The sequence below is a fragment of the Nycticebus coucang genome, chromosome 23, assembly GCF_027406575.1.
Source record: "Nycticebus coucang isolate mNycCou1 chromosome 23, mNycCou1.pri, whole genome shotgun sequence".
Lineage (NCBI taxonomy): Eukaryota > Metazoa > Chordata > Mammalia > Primates > Lorisidae > Nycticebus > Nycticebus coucang.
The window spans coordinates 13,764,008-13,786,038 of record NC_069802.1 but is presented as its reverse complement, the minus strand read 5'-3'; the positions used below and the strand labels follow the sequence as shown (position 1 = coordinate 13,786,038).

The window sequence follows — 22,031 nt, the reverse complement described above, 5'->3', positions numbered from 1 at the left end:
TATTCTGAAATACAGCTACAAGACAAATATTTGATTTGGACAGGTCTGTGATTTTCTTTCTTTCTTTCTTTTTTGTTTTTGAAATAGAGTCTCTGTCACCTTGGGTAGAGTGCTGTGGCCTCATCACAGCTCACAGCAACCTCAAACTCTTGGTTGCAAGGTATCCTCCTGCCTCAGCCTCCTGAATAACTGGGACTACAGGTGCCTACAAAACGCTCAGCTATTTTTTTCTTTTTTTGCAGTTTTTGGCCGGGAATGGGTTTGAACCCGCCATGTCCAGCATATGGGGCCAGCGCCCTACTCCGTTGAGCCACAGGTGCCACCCAATTTTTTCTATTTTTGATAGAGACAGGGTCTTACTCTTATCCAGGCTGGTCTCAATCTCCTGAGCTCAAGCAATCCTCCTGTCTTGGCCTCCAAGAGTGCTAGGATTACAACCATGAGCCACTGTGCCCAGCCAGGACTGTGGTTTTCTTTTCTTTTCTTTTTTTTTTTTTTGAAACTGAGTCTCACTATTGCCCTCGGTAGAGTGCTATGGCATCACAGCTCATAGCAACCTCAAACTCTTAGCCTTAGGTGATTCACTTGCCTCAGCCTCCCAAGTAGCTGGGACTATAGGTGCCTGTCACAATACCCAGCTATTTTTTTTATTGTAGTTGTCATTGTTGTTTGGCAGGCCCGGTCGGGTTTGAACCCTCCAGTTCTGGTGTATGTGGCTGGTGCCCTAGCTGCTGAGCTATAGGCACCGAGCCAGGACTGTGGTTTTAACTCTGTTTTCTTTCCTAAGTTGATCAATAAGGATGAACTAATACAAGTCAACCACAGGATTCCTCTTTAAACCTATATCAAATCCTGAGCAGCCAATTTTCTGCTACCTGCCCTTGGTTTCCTTTAACTGTCGAGAATGAAAATGTACAGAGGGGCCAGGTCAGCTGGCTCATGCCTGTAATTCCAGCACTTTGGGAGGCTGTGGCAGGAGGATCACTTGAGCTGAAGAGTTTGAGACCAGCCTGAACAACATAGTGAGACTTCATCTCTACAAAAAATAGGCAGGGCGAGGTGGCTCACACCAAGCACTCTGGGAGGGCAAAGCATGTGGATTGCTGGAGCTCACAAGTTTGAGACCAGTCTGAGCAAGACTGAGACCCCATCTCTACAAAAAATAGAGAAAACTAACCAGGTGTTGTGGTGCATGCTTATAGTCCCAGATACTCAGGAGGTTGAGGCAGGAGGTTGAACCCAGGAGTTGGAGGTTGCTGTGAGCTGGGCTAATGCCAAGATACTCTTGCCTAGGCAGCAGAATGAGTGAGACTCCATCTCAAATAAATAATAAAAATTAAGGCGGTGCCTGTGGCTCAGTGAGTAGTGCTCCGGCCCCATATGCCGAGGGTGGCGGGTTCAAACCCAGCCCCGGCCAAACTGCAACAAAAAAATAGCTGGGCGTTGTGGCGGGCGCCTGTAGTTCCAGCTGCTCGGGAGGCTGAGGCAAGATAATCACGTAAACCCAAAAGTTAGAGGTTGCTGTGAGCCGTGTGACGCCACGGCACTCTACCCGAGGGCGGTACAGTGAGACTCTGTCTCTACAAAAAATAATAATAATAATAAAAATTAAAAAAGGTAGCTATGTGTGGTGGTGTGCACCCGCAGTCCCAGCTACTGGGAATGCTGAGGTGAAAGAGTCACTTGAACCCAGGAGTTTGAGAGTTTGAGGCTGCAGTGAGTTGTGATCATGCCACTACACTCCCAGGTAGACAGAAGGGTGTGAGACTCTGTCAAAAAAAAAAAAAAAAGAAAAGAAAAAAAAAGGGCTGAAGGGGGCGGCACCTGTGGCTCAGTGTGTAGGGCGCCGGCCCCATATACCAAGGGTGGTGGGTTCAAACCCGGCCCCAGCCAAATTGCAACAAAAAAATAGCCGGGCATTGTGGCGGGCGCCTCTAGTCCCAGCTACTCAGGAGGCTGAGGCAAGAGAATTGCCTAAGCCCAGGAGTTGGAGCTTGCTGTGAGCTGTGATGCTACAGCACTCTACTGAGGGCAATAAAGTGAGACTCTGTCTCTACAAAAAAAAAAAAAAAAGAGCAGAAGACATTCCTTCAGAGAATAAGGGAGAAAGAGAAATAGGAAATAAGCTATGAGCTATTGTGAAATCTAAAATTCCATAAGTTACCAAAAAAAGTCTCTAGTTAAATAGCCCAGGGCAGTCTAGTTCTCTTAATTCCCAGTCGCACCCAAGTAAGTGTTTGGATGCAGCCATTTAGGGGGGAATAAGTAGGACAGTTTCCTACTTTCCTTTCTACCAGCCAATACTATCAAAACAGGTTTTGCATTTCCATGGTAACTCTAAATCTCTCATCCTGTCTTACTTCATTATGGATCCTGATTTATACCCAGTATCCTCCCTGTAAGGTGCAGTCCAGAGAATAGGATGAAAGAGATGAGTGGGAAGGGAACGTAATGCAGACCTAGAAAAACCACCGATTAATTATAACTTAGCATTTTCTTTTTCTTTTTTTTCTTTTTTAGAAAGAGTGTCACTTTGTCGCCCTTGATAGAGTGCTAGTGCTATGGCATCATACAACAACCTCAAACTCCTGGATTCAAGCGATCCTCCTGCCTCAGCCTCCTGAGTAGCTGGGACTACAGATACCCACCACAACACCCAACTGATTTTTCTATTTTTAGTAGAGTTGGGGTCTTGCTCTTGCTCAGGCTGGTCTTGAACCCCTGAGTTAAGGCAATCCACCTGCCTCCGCCTCCCAGAGCAATGACGAAAGCACTATGACATGGAAAACAGTTCCCATGTATTATGATGTATAGAAAAAGTTTGCTTTAATAGCCGGGCGTTGTGGCGGGCGCCTGTAGTCCCAGCTGCTCGGGAGGCTGAAGCAAGAGAATCACATAAGCTCAAGAGCTGGAGGTTGCTGTGAGCTGTGTGACGCCATAGCACTCTATCCAGGGGCGGTACCAGTGAGACTCTGTCTCTACAAAAAAAAACAAAGTTTGCTTTGACCTCATTTTCTTCTCATTTTCTCTTTTTCTCCTTTATCATTTTTTGTAGCTTTTTTGTCTTCTTTTTACTGGATTTACATTTTTTCAATCTCCTTTATCTCACTAATCCTCTTTTTCCTTTTTCTTTACACTGCTTAGTATATTGTAAAAATGTGTATTTTTTAATTTATCATACAGCAGTTTTTGTTCCATGTCTTGAATAGCAATTGAGCAAGAGAAGTTTAGCATAACAAGAAATTTGTGTTATATTCATTTTCTGCCTCTGTAGAGAAATAGTGCCTTCTAGTGTTTGCAATATTTTGTATTTGCACCATTTTCATTCATCTGAAAAGTAAAATAATATTTTTTAGAAAAAATATTTTTGTAGTTCTCCTGCCTTATTTATTAAATGTATGTATTCCACTATTATCTCCATTTTGAGGGGGAAAAGCCAGAATTATAAAACACTAATTTAATGGTGAAGTTTAAAAAAAATTATTTCAGATTATTACCAGGGTACAAATGTTACATAAGTTGCTTTTGTACTATTTGAGTCAAAGTTTTAAGTGTGCCCATTACCCAGACAATGATGTAAGTGTGAATTTCTCCATCTCCTCTTCTACCTGCTTGATTTTTGGTGAGTATTATTACCTATGTGCACATAAGTGTTGATTTTTTTTTGAGACAGTCTCACTCTGTAGCTCTGGGTACAGTACCATGGCATCATAGCTCAGAGCAACCTCAAACTCTTGGGTTCAAGCAGTTTTCTTGCCTCAGCCTCCCAAGTAGCTGGTACTACAGGTACCTGCCACAACACCTGGTTGTTTTTTTCTATTTTTTAGTAGAGAAAGGGTCTCACTCTTGCTCAGGGTGGTCTCAAACTCCTGAGCTTAGGTGATCCACCTGCCTCAGCCTCCCAGAGTGCTAAGATTACAGGTGTGAGCCCCCGTGTCTGGCTATAAGTGTTGATGGATTAGTTCCAATTTCATGATAAGTACATGTGGTATTTGTTTTTCCATTCTTATGATGCTTCATTTAGAAGAATGGGCTCTAGTTCCATCCAGTTTAATACAAAAGGTATTACTTCACCTTTTTTTTTTTTTTTTTTTTTGTAGAGACAGAGTCTCACTTTAAGGCCCTCGGTAGAGTGCCGTGGCCTCACACAGCTCACAGCAACCTCCAACTCCTGGGCTTAAGCGATTCTCTTGCCTCAGCCTCCCGAGTAGCTGGGACTACAGGCGCCCGCCACAATGCCTGGCTATTTTTTGGTTGCAGTTTGGCCGGGGCCGGGTTTGAACCCGCCACCCTCAGTATATGGGGCTGGCGCCCTACTGACTGAGCCATAGGCACAGCCCCTACTTCACCATTTTTTATGGCTGAATAATATTCCATGGTATACATATACCACATTTTATTAATCTACTCATGAATTGATGGGAACTTGGGTTGTTTCCATAACTTTGCAGTTGTAAATTGTGCTGCTATAAATGTTTGAGTACAGTTGTCTTTTTAATAAAATGTTTTTCCTTTGGATAAATACCCAGTAATGGGATTTCTGGATTGAATGATTTTAGGTCTTTGAAGTGTCTCCATACTACTTTCCATAGAGGTTGTAACACTCCTACCAACAGTTTGTGAGTGTTCCTATCTTTCTGCATCCATGCTGGCATTTGTTGTTTGGGGACTTTTTGATAAAAGCCATTTTCATTGGAGTTAAGTGATATCTCATGGTGGTTTTGATTTGCATTGGTGAGTTGATGTTAGCACTTAGACAAAACTTACATTAGGGTTAGAGGAATATATTCTACCCAGCTGCCATCAATCACCAACCAGTGAGAAGACGGATCACAAAAATATGATTCATAAAGTTGCCCAGCCCACCAGAGTGACGTCATACATAAAGAATTGCAAGAGGTTAGTGCCTGTGGCTCAGTGAGTAGGGTGCTGGCCCCGTATACTGAGGGTGGTGAGTTCAAACCCAACCCTGGCCAAACTGCAACAATAAAAAAAATTAAAAAAAAAAAACCAAAAAACTTAATTAAAAAAAAAAAAAAAACAAAGAAAAAAATAGCCAGGCGTTGTGGCAGGCACCTGTAGTCCCAGCTACTCGGGAGGCTGAGGCAAGAGAATCGCTTAAGCCCAGGAGTTGGAGGTTGCTGTGAGCTGTGTGATGCCACGGCACTCTACCAAGGGCCATAAAGTGAGACTCTGTCTCTACAAAAAAAAAAAAAAATGAATTGCAAGAGCTGCGTGTTGCAGGGCAATAGCATGAACAAGAAATGTTATGGGGGGCGGCGCCTGTGGCTCAAAGGGATAGGGCGCCAGTCCCATATGCTGGAGGTGGTGGGTTCAAACCCAGCCTCGGCCAAAAACCACAAAAAAAAAAAAAAAAAAAAGAAATGTTATGGAAAGGTTGCTCAAACTTTCCATCCCTCACCCTTTCATGAGTGGTATGGAGACAAATCTTTGTTTGGTTTTACTACTCCTGAGTCACCTCTTTTTTTTTTGAGACAGAGTCTCATTCTTTTGCCTTAGGTAGGATGCCGTGGCATCATCATAACTCACAGCAACCTCCATCTCTTGGGCTCAAGTGATCCACTTGCCTCAGCACCCCCGAGTAACTGGGACTACAGGCACCTGCCACAATGCCTGGCTAGTTTTTCTAATTTTAGTAGAGAAGGGGGAGGGGGGTCTCATTCTTGCTCAGGCTGGTCTCAAACTTGAGAGCTCAGCGATCTACCTGCCACAGTCTCCCAGAGTGGTAAAATTACAGCTGTGAACCACTGTGCCGGGCCTCTGAGTCACTTTTATTTCTCCTATACTAGAACTTGTCATCTTTTTCTGGAGAATAATACTCTCACAGAAGTAAATATACTCCTTAAGAGACTTATCAGATATAAGAATTTAGCCGTAGCTGAGTATTTCCCAGCCTCTTGTGGGTTTGTCTACGCATTCCTTGAAATGGATTCTGACTAGTTGTCTATTATGAAAAAATGAGCTAGCTGGATGTGGTGACTCACAGCTGTAATCTCAGCACTCTAGGAGGCCAAGGTGGTAGCGTTGCTTGAGTTTAGGAGTTAAAGACCAGGCCGGGCAACATAGTGAGACCCTGTTTCTACAAAAGACAAAAAAATTAGTTGGGCATTTTGGGAGGCAGAAATAGGAAGATCACTCAAGCCCTGCTGGAGTAAGCTATGATCATGCCACTGCACTTCAGCCTGGGTGACAGAGCAAGACTCTATTTTTTTTAATTTTAATTTAATTTTTTTATTTTTATTTTTATTATTTGGGACAGAGCCTCAAGCTGTTGACCTGGGTAGAGTGCTGTAGCATCACAGCTCACAGCAACCTCCAACTCCTGGGCTCAAGTGATTCTCCTGCCTCCACCTCCCAAGTAGCTGGGACTACAGGCGCCTGCCACAAAGCTCGGCTATTTTTTTTTTTGTAGAGACAGAGTCTCACTTTATGGCCCTGGGTAGAGTGCCGTGGCATCACACAGCTCACAGCAACCTCCAACTCCTGGGCTTAAGTGATTCTCTTGCCTCAGCCTCCCGAGTAGCTGGGACTATAGGTGCCCGCCACAACGCCCAGCTATTTTTTGGTTGCAGTTCAGCCGGGGCCGGGTTTGAACCCGCCACCCTTGTTATATGGGCCCGGCACCCTACCGACTGAGCCACAGGCGCCGCCCATGCTCGGCTATTTTTTGGTTGCAGCCGCCATTGTTGTTTGGTGGACCCGGGCTGGATTTGAACCTGCCAGCTCAGGTGTATGTAGCTAGCGCCTTAGCCGCTTGAGCCACAGGCACCGAGCCATAATTTTAATTAAAAAAAAAATTTTTTTTTTTTTTGAGATAGAGTCTCACCATGTCGCCCTGGTTAGAGTGCCGTGGAGTCATAGGTCACAACAACTTCAAACTCTTGGGCTGAAGCGATTCTCTTGCATCAGCATCCCAAGTAGCTGGGACTATAGATGCCTGTCACAACGCCTGGCTATTTTTTTGTTGCAGTTGTCATTGTTGTTTAGCAGGCCCGGGCCAGGCTTGAACCTGCCAGCCTCAGTGTATATGGCCAGTGCCCTACTCACTGAGCTATAGGCCCCGAGCCTAATTTTTTTTTTTGCAGTTTTTCTGGCCAGGGCTGGCTTTGAACCCGCCACTTCCGGCATAGGGGGCCAGCGCCCTACTCCATTGAGCCACAGGCGCCACCCAAGCCTAATTTTTAATTTTTCATTTTTTGAGACAAAGAATTTCACTTTGTCACCCTCTGTAGAGTGCCATGGTTAATAGCTCACCACAACCTCAAACTCTTTGGCTGAATCATTCTCGTGCCTCAGCCTTCTGAGTAGCTGGGACTACAGGCACCTGCCACAACACCTGGCTATTTTAGAGATGGGGTCTCACTCTAGCTCAGGCTGGTCTCGAACTCAGGCAATTGCCTGCCTTGGCCTCCTTAAGTGCTGGGATTATAGGCATGAGCCACCATGCCCAACCCACAGGACTAATTTCTAAAAATTACATTTTTTAAAAAATAAATAACTAAGGGGTGGTGCCTGTGGCTCAGTGAGTAGGGCGCTGGCCCCATATACCGAGGGTGGAGGGTTCAAACCCAGCCCCGGCTGAACTGCAACCAAAAAATAGCCGGGTGTTGTGGCAGGGGCCTGTAGTCCCAGCTGCTTGGGAGGCTGAGGCAGGAGAATCGCGGAAGCCCAAGAGCTGGAGGTTGCTGTGAGTCCTGTGACATCATGGCACTCTACCGAGGGCAGTAAAATGAGACTCTGTCTCTACAAAAATAAATAAATAAATAAATAAGGTGGTGCCTGTGGCTCAAAGGGGTAGGGAGCCAGTCCCATACGCTGGAGGTGACAGATTCAAACCCAGCCCTGGCCAAAAACCACCAAAAATAAATACATAAATAAAATAAAATACTATAATATGGGGATAATGTTTATTGAGCACCAATAATCTCTTAGGGACTAGATATGTGTTTACACATTTAATTCTCAGAACAATCAGTTGAAGTAAGATTATTATCATTTTAGAGATGAAGAAACTGAGAGGTAGAGAGGTTAAATAACTTATCCCAAAGTTGCACAATTAGGAATTGGTGGAGAGAGGCTATGACTTAAAAATCATAATCATTCTATTCCAGTTTGTTATCATTAACAAGCTATATAACTGGTGGCAAAGTAGTTAACATCTCCAGGCCTCAGTTTTAACATTTTCTTTTTTCTTTCTTTTTTTTTTTTTGAGACAGAGCCTCAAGCTGTCACCCTGGATAGAGTGCTGTGGCATCATAGCTCACAGCAACCTCCAACTCCTAGGCTTAAACAATTCTCTTGCCTCAGCCTCCCAAGTAGCTGGGATTACAGGCACCCGCCACAACACCTGGCTATTTTTTTTTTTTTTTTTTTTTTGCAGTTTTTGGCTGGGGCTGGGTTTGAACCCACTACCTCCAGAATATGGGGCTGGTGCCCTACCCTTTAAGCCACAGGCACCACCCACTCCTGACTATTTTTTGGTTGCAGCTGTCATTGTTGTTTGGCGGGCCACAGGTTGGATTCGAACCTGCCAGCTCAGCTGTGTGTGACTGGAGCCTTAGCCACTTGAACCACAGGCGCCAAGCCAGTCTTACCATTTTCTTTTTTTTGTTTTTTGTGGTTTTTGGCCGGGGCTGGGTTTGAACCCGCCACCTCCGGCACCTCTGGTGCCCTACTCCTTGAGCCACAGGCACCGCCCCAGTCTTAAGATTTTCAAAAGGACTGTGGACTAAATGACTTCTAAGATCCCAACTGGTAGGGTTGCTGGTAGAGATTCCAAATTGTCTACCCATTATCCATTAACATATTCTTCTTTGCCAATAGGATGGCAACAAACTGATTTACCATATTTTCTTTTGTCTTTCACCCTTACCCTTATTCCTATCTGGAATGTAGACCTGATACTAGGAGCATCTTATCTCAAATCTTTGGTAGAGTGTTTGTTTTCTACTATTCTCAACTGTCCCCAGGATCCAATGTTGACATTCAAAGTAGAGTGTGTCCACTCTAGGGTGCCAGCAGGACAATTATAGGCATACCAACGAAAGAAATATATATATCCTCACAGACACATACAGAAATAATGTTTACCAGCTTACTGGGTATCCTTAGCCTATCAAATTGAGATATAAAATTAACTACCACATCATCTCACCAGCTCTCTTTTCCATGTCCAAACTATCACTAGTCCTGTTAATGTGACCTTCAAATCAGCATAAATGTTGGCATTCTCTCTTTTTCAGTTTCAATGCTTAGATTAGGGTCTAGACTACTACAATAATTCCGTTGTTTTTTTTTTGGTTTTTTTTTTTTTTTTTTTTTTTTGGTATTTTTTTGACACAGAGTCTCACTCTGTGCCCTGGGTAAAATGCCATGGCATCGTGGTTCACAGCAACCTCAAACTCTTTTTTTTTTGTGATTTTTGGCCGGGGCTGGGTTTGAACCTGCCACCTACGGCATATGGGACTGGTGCCCTACTCCTTGAGCCACAGGCGCCGCCCATCGTAGAGGTTTTTTTTTTTTTTTTTGCATTTTTGGCCGGGGCTGGGTTTGAACCCACCACCTCCGGGATATGGGGCTGGCGCCCTATTCCTTTGAGCCACAGGGGCCGCCCTGCAACCTCAAACTCTTAGGCTCAAGAGATCCTTTTGCCTCAGCCTCCTGAGTAACTGGGAGTACAGGTGCCTGTCACAACCCCCAATTAGTTTTGTTTTTTTCTTTTCATATCAGACGGGTAATGTGCCAACGTCACAAGATTTGTGGGAGGCACATCTAACGCATGCGCATGAAAACCCAATTATTATGGTTATGAACTACAAAAGGATCCCCAACTAGTTTTTCTATTTTTAGTAGAGATGTGGTCTCACTCTTGCTCAGGCTGGTTTTGAACTCCTGAGCTCAGGCAATCCACCCACTTTGGCCTCCCAGAGTGCTAGAATTACAGGTATGAGCCACCTCGCCCAACCTACAATAATTCCTTAATTGGTCACTCTGTCTAGATTCAAGTCCTCCACATCCTCTGTGTTGCTGCCAGGTTTGTAAGATCTTGCACTGACCATGTCGTTTTCAAAATCAAAACCCTCTGGAATACAGGTCAAAGTTCAAATTCCTTTACATTTAGTGACTGCAGCACTTGCTGGTGCTCAGGGACACTTTCCTGAACCTCATAGTGAGAATATCCTGTTCTGCTCTATTTCATACACTTACACATATTTCAGTTGTTTCATAAAATACTATTGTACGTGTATTATTTATCAACACAGCTGTCTTCGCAACTAGTCTATGAGTGCCTTAAAGGCAGAGACTGACCCACAGATGTAATCCAATGCAAAGAACAGACCTGTTCGGGAACAATTAATGGAACTGAACCAAAAATCCTGTCACATAAAGAGAACTTAGAAAGGGCAGAAAAGAGATGAATCATGGAACATGTCAATCACAAACTTTGTAGTGGCTGAACTCTAAGATGCCCGCCAGAGTCAGCTCTGAGTCACCTCTTTTAAGGTTCAAAATCATATAAATGAAGCAACTGAACATAGAATTTAACTATTCACGTTGAAGAGGGTTTCTTTTTAGCTATTCAGAAAAATACAAAATGATACAAATATCTTTTTTTAAATAGAAAATACATGTAGCCGGGCGTTGTGGCGGGCACCTGTAGTCCCAGCTGCTCGGGAGGCTGAGGCAAGAGAATCGCGTAAGCCCAAGAGTTAGAGGTTGCTGTGAGCCGTGTGACGCCACGGCACTCTACCCGAGGGCGGTACAGTGAGACTCTGTCTCTACAAAAAAAAGAAGAAAATACATGGAAATTCACAATTCACTTTTTTTTTACTTTTTTTTTTTTTTTTTTGTGGTTTTTGTCCAGGGCTGGGTTTGAACTCATCACCTTCCACATATGGGACCAGTACCCTACTCCTTTGAGCCACAGACGCCGCCCAAATACATGGAAATTCAAATCAAGCATTAAAATATAAGGCTAGTTTACCTCCTCAGAGACAATGACTAACTTGGAAGGGGAGAAATGGTCTATATAAAACTTCCATTGTTAACCTTCTATCTCTTCTTTTTCCAGCACTATCTTTTTTTTTTTTTTTTGTAGAGACAGAGTCTTACTTTACCGCCTTCGGTAGAGTGCCATGATGTCACAGGACTCACAGCAACCTCTAGCTCCAGGGCTTCCGCGATTCTCCTGCCTCAGCTTCCCGAAAAAATATGGAACGCTTCACAAATTTGCGTGTCATTCTTGCGCAGGGGCCATGCTAATCTTCTCTGTATCGTTCCAATTTTAGTATATGTGTTGCCAAAGCGAGCACTTTTTTCCAGCACTGTCATTTTGTACTTTATAAGAGATGGAACTTGCTTTCCGTTCCTACCATTTTTTTTTTTGTGTGTGTGTGGTTTTTGGCCAGGGCTGGGTTTGAACCTACCACCTCCGGCATATGGGACCAGCACCCTACTCCTTGAGCCACAGGCACCATCCCCGTTCCTACCATTTTAAAAAGCCTCTTTCACCAGGCATGGTGGCTAAAGCCTGTTGTCCCAGCATCCTGGGAGGCTGAAGAAGGTGGATCCCTTGAGCTCAGGAGTTTGAGACCAGCCTGAAGAAGAAAGACCCTATCTCTACTAAAAATAGAAAAATGAGCCGGGCATTGCGGTAGGTGCCTATAGTCCCAGCTACTTGAGAGGCTGAAGCAGGACAGTCCTTTGAATCCAAGAGTTTGATGTTGTTGTGAGCTAGGCTGAGACCATGGTGTTCTAGTCTGGGCAACAGAGTAAGACTCTGTCTCACTCTGTCGCCCTGGGTAGAGTACCATGGCATCATAGCTCACCATAACCTCAAACCCTTGGGTCAAGGGTTCCTCTTGCCTCGGTCTCCCAAGTAGCTGGGACTATAGGCACCCGACACCACAACCAGCTGGTTTTTCTTTCTTTTTTTGTAGAGACAGAGTCTCACTTTACTGCCTTCAGTAGAGTGCCATGATGTCACAGGACTCACAGCAACCTCTAGCTCTTGGGCTTCCGCGATTCTCCTGCCTCAGCCTCCCGAGCAGCTGGGACTACGGGCACCCCTCAGAACACCCAGCTATGTTTTGGTTGCAGTTCAGCTGGGGCTGTGTTTGAACCCACCACCCTCGGTATATGGGGCTGGCGCTCTACTCACTGAGCCACAGGCACCACCCACCAGCTGGTTTTTCTTTTTTTTTCTTTTTTTAGAGACAGAGTCTCACTTTATGGCCCTCGGTAGAGTGCCGTGGCTTCACACAGCTCACAGCAACCTCCAACTCCAGGGCTTAAGTGATTCTCTTGCCTCAGCCTCCCGAGTAGCTGGGACTACAGGCGCCCGCCACAACGCCGGCTATTTTTTGGTTGCAGTTTGGCCGGGGCCGGGTTTGAACCCGTCACCCTCGGTGTATGGGGCTGGCGCCTTACCGACTGAGCCACAGGCGCCGCCCACCAGCTGGTTTTTCTATTTTTAGTAGAGATGGGGTCTCATGCTTGCTCTGGCTGGTCTCAAACTCCTGAGCTTAGGCAATCCATTCCTTCTGCCTTCCACAGTGCTAGGATTATAGACATGAGCCACCATGCCCAACCAATAGGCCTCTATTTTAACCATAAAGTAGTTGAATTACTTCCTGAAACTACATTTTGGAGAAAATATTATAAATAGGATACTTTGTGAATGGTAGTTATTATCTGTTCCCTAAGAGAACAGCTATAAAAATGCTTTGGTTGGGCGGCGCCTGTGGCTCAGTGAGTAGGGCGCCGGCCCCATATGCCGAGGGTGGCGGGTTCAAACCCAGACCCGGCCAAACTGCAACAAAAAAATAGCCGGGTGTTGTGGCGGGCGCCTGTAGTCCCAGCTGCTCGGGAGGCTGAGGCAAGAGAATCGCGTAAGCCCAAGAGTTAGAGGTTGCTGTGAGCCGTGTGACGCCACGGCACTCTACCCGAGGGCGGTACAGTGAGACTCTGTCTCTACAAAAAAAAAATAAATAAATAAAAAAAAATAAAAATGCTTTGGTTTAGGTAAAAACAAATTTTTTTTTGAGACAAGAGTCTCACTAAGTTGCCCTTGGTAGAGTGCTATGGCATCACAGCTCACAGCAACCTCAAACTCTTGGGCTTAAGCAATTCTCTTGCCTCAGCCTCCCAAGTAGCTGGGACTACAGACGCCCATCACAATGCCTGGCTATTTTTTTCTTGGAGTTGTCATTGTTGTTTAGCTGGCCCAGGCCAGGTTCAAACCTGCCAGCCTTGGTGTACATGGCTGGTGCCGTAATCACTGTGCTACGGGCCCTGAGCCCGGTGAAAATGTTATTAAAAGCAAGATTTTGTATAAATTATCTGTGATGCATTAGTCCCATAATGCTAACTTATAATAAAAGTTTTTGCCCACACTAATATGTAAGGCAATGTCAAGAAAGTTGATGTTCTAAGCAAGAAGAACAAGGAACAGAAGGCATAATGAAACAGATGATGAAGGAAAAAGCAGAATTAATCAGCTCTTACTTTGCTTCCATTTTCCATCAAGAGAATTACCCTCCAATTAGAAGGAGTAGGACCGGGCGGCGCCTGTGGCTCAGTTGGTAAGGTGCCGGCCCCATATGCCGAGGGTGGCGGGTTCAAACCCGGCCCCGGCTGAACTGCAACCAAAAAATAGCCGGGCGCTGTGGTGGGTGCCTGTAGTCCCAGCTACTCGGGAGGCTGAGGCAAGAGAATTGCTTAGGCCTAGGAGTTGGAGGTTGAAGTGAGCTGTGTGACGCCACGGCACTCTACCGAGGGCCATAAAGTGAAACTCTGTCTCTACAAAAAAAAAAAAAAAAGAAGGAGTAGGACCTACATGGTAAAGAGGGAATTTGAGTCCAAGCCAGTGAGCTGGTAAAGAGGGAATTTGAGTCCAAGCCAGTGAGCAAGTAACAAGAGCATCCAGCTCCTTCACACAGCTTCACTTCTCTGGTTTACTGAAAGAACTTGAAATGTGGTGGTAACTTTTCTGGGAATAGGAGAGGGGCCAGAAAACTGAAGGTGGACAAATGTCCTTGTTTTCTAAAAGAAGAAACTATAAGACTGGGAGCACATTTTTCCTTGGCAAAATTCTGGAATAGATAATTAGACAAATGGTTTGTGAATCTTTAGGAAAGTGGCAAAAACAAGGCACAGCATGAATTCACTGAAAAAAATGAGTGGATCTAAATGGAGCTTTCTTCCTTTCTGATAGGTTCCTATTCTCCCCAGTCTAACTCTCACAGGGTAGGGCCCAGGCCTTGAAGTCAGATGAGGCTGAATTCCAATTCTGATCCAATCATTTGCCAAAAGTGAGACTTGGACACTAAATTCTCTAAGCCTGTCACATAACTGAGCTTCTTTGGGTTAGCTCTGCCCTCATCTAGGATCTTCCTTGGGACCAATTTCACACATAATCCTATTACAAAACAACGAAGCAACAAAAAATCCTACCTCTATAGGCATTGATAAATAATAGGGCTTATATTATATGTGACTCAGCACAAACTTCATAAAAATCCCCTCCCCCCAAAAAAAAAAATCCCCTTCCCTAGGAATTGACATCATCTCCTTCACCTCTAATTCCTTCAGAGAAAGAAAAACAAGCATAAAACCCCAAAAGCCACCATTTTCTCTAAACTTCGCTATGAATACTTTTATTTCTGCTTCCTTGCCAGTCAGTAAAACAGCAGATAGCCAACCATATTTGGAAAACTGAACATGTGGTTAGCTAAAACCAGACCACACTTGTGTATGTTCTACAGAGCCTTAATTCATCTCCCACAGTAAAAATTAGAATACTAATACTAGGGCGGCGCCTGTGGCTCAGCGGGTAGGGTGCCGGTCCCATATGCCGGAGGTGGCGGGTTCAAACCCAGCCCCGGCCAAATTAAAAAAAAAAAAAAAAAAAAAAAAAAAAAAGAATACTAATACTAATACCTCAGAAATTTTTCTTTTTTTTTTTTTTTGAGACAGAGTCTTACTGTGTTGCCCTCCATAGAGTGCCATGGTGTCACAAGTCACAGCAACCTGAAACTCTTGGGCTTAAACAATTCTCTTGCCTCAGCCTCCCAAGTAGCTGGGACTACAAGCACCCAGCACAACATCCAGCTAGTTTTTTCGCTCTTGCTCAGGCTAGTCTCAAACTCCTGAACTCAAGCAATTCACCTGCGTCAACTTCCCAAAGTGCTAGGATTACAGGCATGAGCCAACATGCCCAGCCTGAAAACTGAGATTATTTATGCAAGGGTTAAAATAGAAGTTTCTAGCAGTTTATCAAAGCCCTCCTTGGTTTTTTTACTGATAAACATTTTTATGAATGTCTTAGCATGAAAACAGCATGGAGGAAGCATGCTTATGAACTTTGCAGATAATACAAAATGGGAAGTGATTTATAGGTAAAAAGCTGAACGATAGAATGTAGATTCCAAAAGATCTAAACAAGCTAATCCAAGAAGTAACTTAATGTAATGCTTAGTATATGTGTTTGAAAAAAATAACTGTTGTATAAAAACAGAATAGTGGCTGGGTATGGTGGCTTACACCTAAAATCCTAGCACTTTAGGAGGCTGACACAGGTGAATTGCTTAAATAATTGGGTGTTTTGACAGGCGCCTGTAGTCTCAGCTACTTGGAGGCTGAAGCAAGAGAATCACTTGAGCCCAAGAGTTTGAGGTTGTTGTGAGCTATGACACCATGGTACTCTACCCAGGGCAACAGAGTAAGACTCTGTCTCAAAAAAGAAAAGAAAAGAAAAGAAAAGAAAAAAGAAAACCACAGTCCTGGCTGGGCACAGTGGCTCATGGTTGTAATCTTAGCACTCTTGGAGGCCAAGACAGGAGGATTGCTTGAGTAGTGACCTATCATCGTGCCACTGTACTCCAGCCAGAGTGAGTTGAGACCTGGTTTTTAAATAATTCCAAAAATGAGTTACCAAACTATTCAGCTACTTCCCTTCTAAGTATACACCCCAAAGAATTGACATATGCCCACGCCACTGTACTCCAGTCTGGGTGACAGAATTAGATCTGGTTTCTAAATAATTCCAAAAAAGAATTACCAGGCGGCGCCTGTGGCTCAAGGAGTAGGGCGCTGGTCCCATATGCCAGAGGTGGCGGGTTCAAACCCAGCCCCGGCCAAAAATCACACACAAAAAGGAATTACCAAATTATCTAGCGATTTCATTTCTGGGTATATACTCAAAAGAATGGAAAGCAGAGACTCACAGATATTTGTGCCCTAATGTTCATAGTAGCATTATTTACAATAGCCTGTGATCTAAATGAAAATCCTAAGTCCCCTACTGACTAAATGGTCCCCCTTTTTGACAGGACCCCAGAGAAACCTTAAAACTGAGTTCTCAGCCATGACAGGACAGGAGACCAAACTTACTTTTTTTTTTTTTTTGAGACAAAGCCTCAAGCTGTCACCCTGGGTAGAGTGCCATGGCATCACAGCTCACAGCAACCTCCAACTCCTGGGCTCAAGCGAGACTCCTGCCTCCACCTCCCAAGTAGCTGGGGACTATAGGTGCCCGCCACAACGCCTGGCTATTTTTTGGTTGCAGCCGTCATTGTTGTTTGGCAGGCCCGGGCTGGATTTGAACCTGCCAGTTCAGGTGTACGTGGCTGGTGCCTTAGCCACTTGAACCACAGGTGCTGAGCCCAAACTTACTCTTTATACGCCCTCCTTTGGTAATGGCCAGAGGTTTTATTTTGTTTTGTTTTTTTGAGACAGAGTCTCAAGCTGTCGCCCCGGGGAGATTGCCGTGGCATCAAAGCTCACAGCAACCTCAAACTCCTGGGCTTAAGTGATTCTTTTGCCTCAGCCCCCCAAGTAGCTGGGACTACAGGCACCTGCCACAATACTTGGCTATTTTTTGGTTATTGTTGTCATTGTTGTTTGGCAGCCCTAGGCTGGATTCGAACCCACCAGTTCCAGTGTATGTAACTGGCGCCCTATCTGCTGAGCCACAGGCGCTGAGCCAGAAGGTTTTCTTTTCTTTTTTTTTCAGAAGGTTTTTTTTTTTTTTTTTTAAAAGGGGATAACCATATACCAGTCTTTGATACAGACCTGAAAAGAGACTACCAACCACAGAGTAGTTTTACCCAGTCTATAGAGCAGGGGCAGAGAGGGTTTTCGTGTCCTTTGCGTCACCTTTTGACACCAGATGGCAGCCATTTTCTGTACACAAATTCTATAAAGTGGCATAAATCTTAATTATATAGGTGCATATTTCTCCTTCCATAAATATTTATGACTCTTCCTATAGCTTGTTAAATATGTACATTTAGCCATCCTGCTCAGTATAAATTCCTGTTCCCATTGCCCCTCCTTGAAGCATGTGTTCTTGGCTTCTGGTCTGGTCTCCGCTTTCTAGCCTATTAGAATGGCCACCCATAGGCTGCTAGGGAAAAAAAGTTCTCCTTCAACTTATGAACCTCATTATTCTCTTCAGTTAACAAGCCAAAAGGTGGATGTATGACTGGATGAACAAAATGTGGTATATATGTACAGCAGAATATTATTCAGCTTTAGAAAGGAAGGAAATTCTGATACATGTTTCAACATGGACAACCCCCCATAACATTATAAGCCAGTCAGAAAAGGACAAACATTGTATGTTTGCACTTACATGTGCTACGTGGGAAGGCCCTACTAGCCATTCCCACTTGTAGCTGTGTATCCTTTGACAGAGTGGAATTATGAGGTCCTGCCCTGAAAAAAGCTCCCACCTGAAGAAACTCTGTGCCTGAATGAAATCTGTTTAACCTAAGGTAAGGAAGCCTATTCTCTGCTAGGGAAACAACTTTCCACTCCATGCTGAAGATATTCCGAAAGCCACAATGGTAGGGGTTCTGATCTATTTTCTAATTTTGGAATAATATAGAGTGCATTACAATCAATACTGTTGTTCTCACTGGCCAGTTGCTAAGTTTAGAAATTAAACTGTGGGGCAGCACCCGTAGCTCAGTGGGTAGGGCGCCAGCTACCTCCTAAGACTGGTGGGTTTGAACCCAACCCTGGCCAACTAAAACAACAATGACAACTGCAACACAACAACAACAACAAAATAGCTGGGTGTTGTGGCGGGCACCTGTAGTCCTAGCTACTTGGGAGGCTAAGGGAAGAGAATCACTGAAGCCCAAGAGTTTGAGGTTGCAGTGAGCTGTGACTCCATGACGATCTACTAAGGGCGATGTAGTGAGACTTCGTCTCAAAAAACAAAAGAGAAGGGTGGCACCTGTGGCTCAAGGAGTAGGGCGCTGGTCCCATATGCCGGAGGTGGCGGGTTCAAACCCAGCCCTGGCAAAAAAAAAAAAAGCAAAAGAGAAATTAAACTGTATATCTAAATACTGCTCTCTACATTTCTCTGCTCAGGGAAAGCAAACAACAACAACAACAAACTTAGAGATAAGTACTATGTATTTCAAAAAGAGTTATATGAGAATAGGCAGTGCTGAGAAACAAGGAAAAAAAAGAGTCTCAAAAAGCTGGCAAAATACAAGTTTAGAAAAGGGCTGCAAGAAAAAAATTCTTCTACATTTAGAAGAACAGGAAATTTGAATCTGAAGACGTGTAATAGTAACTACCACAATCTACAGAAAAGAAAACTTTCTCATTTCAAATTGTTGTCAAAGCACTAGTATGCCTTACAACATTTTTAAAAATTGGAATCAAAACCTCAAAACTCTGGAGACATTAGAAGAATTACATGATGAACTTTTCTCCATTCAACGTAAAAGCAATTTCACAACTGTCACATACATGTTTGTGGAAATTACATATTCTGTGTGATGTTTTAGATCTAAGCCTCCTATGTAATACAGAATACCTTAACGCTCTTCAAAAATATTGAAGATTCCCAAGATCCTTTGTATGTGGGCCATATCTATGAATGTTGTATTAGAAACAAAAACTTAAAAATTATTGAAATAGTTACTAATGTATAAGTATAAAAAAACCATTACATGCTAACATAAATATTATATCTTTAGTGAAAAGTAATTATTTTTCAAAACAAAGTCTCTTTAATACCTTAATAGAACACAGCTGAGTTGTGTATCCTTTGGCAGCACATATACTAAAATTGGAATGATATAGAAAAGATTAGCATGGTCCCCTGTGCAAGGATGACATGCAAATTCATGAAGCATTCCGTATTTTTTCTTTGATAAACCAAACAAAGCATACACTTAGAAAAAGAATCCCTATTTAATAAACAGTGCTAGGAGAACTTGTTAGTCACATGTAAAAGACTAAAACTGGACTCACACCTCTTACCACTTACAAAAATTAACTCATCTTGGATAAAAGATTTAAACCTAAGAAATGAAATGATAAAAAACTCTAGAAGGTATGGGAAAAGCTTTTAACGATATTAGCCTTGGTGCAAATTCCAACACAGAATAAGGAAAATAATTTCTTAGTATCATTATGACAAATTTGGACATTGCAGGTCAACCCCGGAAAACATCTCGGGGATTCTCTAAGTGTCTATAGTCCCTAGTTTGAGATTAATTCTCCCCATCCATCCTAGAATGTATATCTCATAATTTTAGGGATTTTTTTTTTTTTTTGAGACAGAGCCTCAAGCTGTCACCCTGGGTAGAGTGCTTTGGCATCATAGCTCACAGCAACCTCCAACTCTACCTCCAGTAGCTGGGACTACAGGCGCCCGCCACAACACCTGGCTATTTTTTGGTTGCAACCGTCATTGTTGTTTGGCGGTCTGGGCTGGATTCGAACCTGCCAGCTCAGGTGTATGTTGCTGGTGCCTTAGCCACTTGAGCCACAGCACCGAGCCTCTAGGGATTTTTTTTTTTTTTTTTGTGGTTTGTTTTTGGCTGGGGCTGGGTTTGAACCTGCCACCTCCCGCATATGGGACGGCGCCCTACTCCTTGAGCCACAGGTGCCACCCCATCTAAGGATTTTTTTTAAGGCAAGTGTGAAACAAAGGAGGAGGAGAAAGACAGGATTACAGAGTAAGAAAATTTACAAAGAAAAATACATTTGCCACAGAGAACGGGCCTCCATTGCTAGGGCAAGTAGGCAAGTAGGCCAATTCCAGGGATTTTTATCTCTTGTTCACTGACATGCCTCTAGGCTTAGCTTATGTTTGGCACATAGTAGGCAGTCAATAAACATTTATTTAATTAGTTAGCTAATGGAGCTAATCATGACTAAATCATAATACCGAAGAACTTATGATCTGGGGCAGCGCCCGTAGGTCAGTGGGTAGGACGCTGGCCAATACACCCAGGCTGGCAGGTTGGAACCCAGCCTGGGCCAGCTAAACAACGACAAATGCAACAAAAAAGTAGCCGGGCGTTGTGGTGGGCGCCTGTAGTCCCAGCTACTTGGGAGGCTGAGCCCAGAGAATGGCTTAAGCCCAAGAGTTTGAGGTTGCTGTGAGCTGTGACCCCATGGCACTCCACCAAGGGCGACATAGTGTGACTCTGTCTCAGAAAAAAACAAAACCACCACCATCTATGATCTGCATTACATATTGTATTATATGATTTAGGTTATCATGACCTATGTATATGGTTGACTCCTTTTAGGACCGCTAGAGGGCTCTGCTAGAAGGGTTTATATAATTTATGTTCACATACGGAAATTTTTGAGAGAATATTTCAAAATTCTGATCTTTTTAAACTTGAAAGAGATCATCTAATACAGTTTCCTTATTTCACAGATGAGGAAACAAAGGCTGGCCAAGAGAGCTGGCATGAGAGAGAACTGGAATTAAAAAATTCTCCTCTAGGCTCAGCGCCAGTCGCACAGTGGTTACAGTGCCAGCCACATGCACCGAGGCTGGTGGGTTTGAACCCAACCCAGGCCAGCTAAACAATAATGACAACTGCAACAAAAGAAAAATAGCTGGGCATTGTGGTGGGCGCCTGTAGTCCCAGCTACTCGGGAGGTTGAGGCAATAGAATTGCTTAAGCCCAAGAGTTAGAGGTTGTTGTGAGCTGTAATGCCACGGCACTACCCAGGGCAGCATAGTGAGACTTTGTCTCAAAAAAAAAAAAAAAAATTCCCCTTTAGTTCCCTGGGGCAAAAATTCAAGACATTTCCCTCTACATTCCATATAAGCATAAAAAAAAAATTCCCTTCTGCTTTGTGCCTCCACTGAATGATTCACCTCCAGTGGCTATTTCTCTTATTGATGTCACAATTTGGTCACTTTTTCTAAGACTGTATACTTGTGATATATTTATAATACATTTTTCTAGCTAGGTGAGGTAGCTCGTGCCTGTAATTTTAGCACTCTGGGTGGGTGGATTGCTTTCAGCTCAGGAGTTGGAGACCAGCCTGAGCAAAAGCAAGCCCCTGTCTCTAAAAAATATCTAGGCATGTAGTGGGCACCTGTAGTCCCAGCTACTCAGGAGGCTGAGGCAAGAGGATCACTTGAACCCAAGAGGTTGAGGTTGCTGTGAGCTATGACACTATGGCACTCTACCCAGGGTGACAAAGTGAGATTCTGTCTCAAAAAAAAAAAAAAAAATTTCTTTTCTGGCTGATTAGGCGAGGGAAGTAGATGAAATCTAAACTTCTAAAATAACACTTATTATTTATCCCAAAATGTTCTAGTCCAGTGGTCCCCAAACTTTTTGGCAATAGGGACTGCTTTCAATGAGGACAAACTTTCCATGAACTAGGGGCTGGAGAGATAGTTTCTGGATGATTCAAGCGTATTACATTTATTGTGCACTTTATTTCTTTTTTTTTGGCCAGGGCTGCGTTTGAACCCGCCACCTCCGGCATATGGGACCGGCGCCCTACCCGCTGAGCCACAGGCGCCGTCCTGTGCACTTTATTTCTATAATTAGTTCATCTGCCTCAGATCATCAGGCATTAGAGCAGGCGTCCTCAAACTTTTTAAACAGGGGGCCAATTCACTGTCCCTGACCGTCGGAGGGCCGGACTATAGTTAAAAACAAACAAACTATGAACAAATTCCTATGCACACTGCACATCTTAATTTGAAATAAAAAACAAAACAG

The 22,031-nt window shown here is 43.8% G+C and overlaps 3 non-coding genes across 3 annotated transcripts; 1 reads left to right on the top strand and 2 right to left on the bottom strand.

Annotated features, from left to right (window-relative positions):
* Positions 1 to 9,744: 9,744 nt before the first annotated feature.
* LOC128576161 (small nucleolar RNA U13) lies at positions 9,745 to 9,845 on the bottom strand. Its single transcript, XR_008377272.1, has one exon. It is a non-coding gene; the product is annotated as a small nucleolar RNA U13 (small nucleolar RNA).
* Positions 9,846 to 11,226: 1,381 nt separating this feature from the next.
* Positions 11,227 to 11,333, bottom strand: LOC128576181 (U6 spliceosomal RNA). Its single transcript, XR_008377286.1, has one exon. It is a non-coding gene; the product is annotated as a U6 spliceosomal RNA (small nuclear RNA).
* Positions 11,334 to 19,081: 7,748 nt separating this feature from the next.
* Positions 19,082 to 19,189, top strand: LOC128576201 (U6 spliceosomal RNA). Its single transcript, XR_008377305.1, has one exon. It is a non-coding gene; the product is annotated as a U6 spliceosomal RNA (small nuclear RNA).
* Positions 19,190 to 22,031: the final 2,842 nt, after the last annotated feature.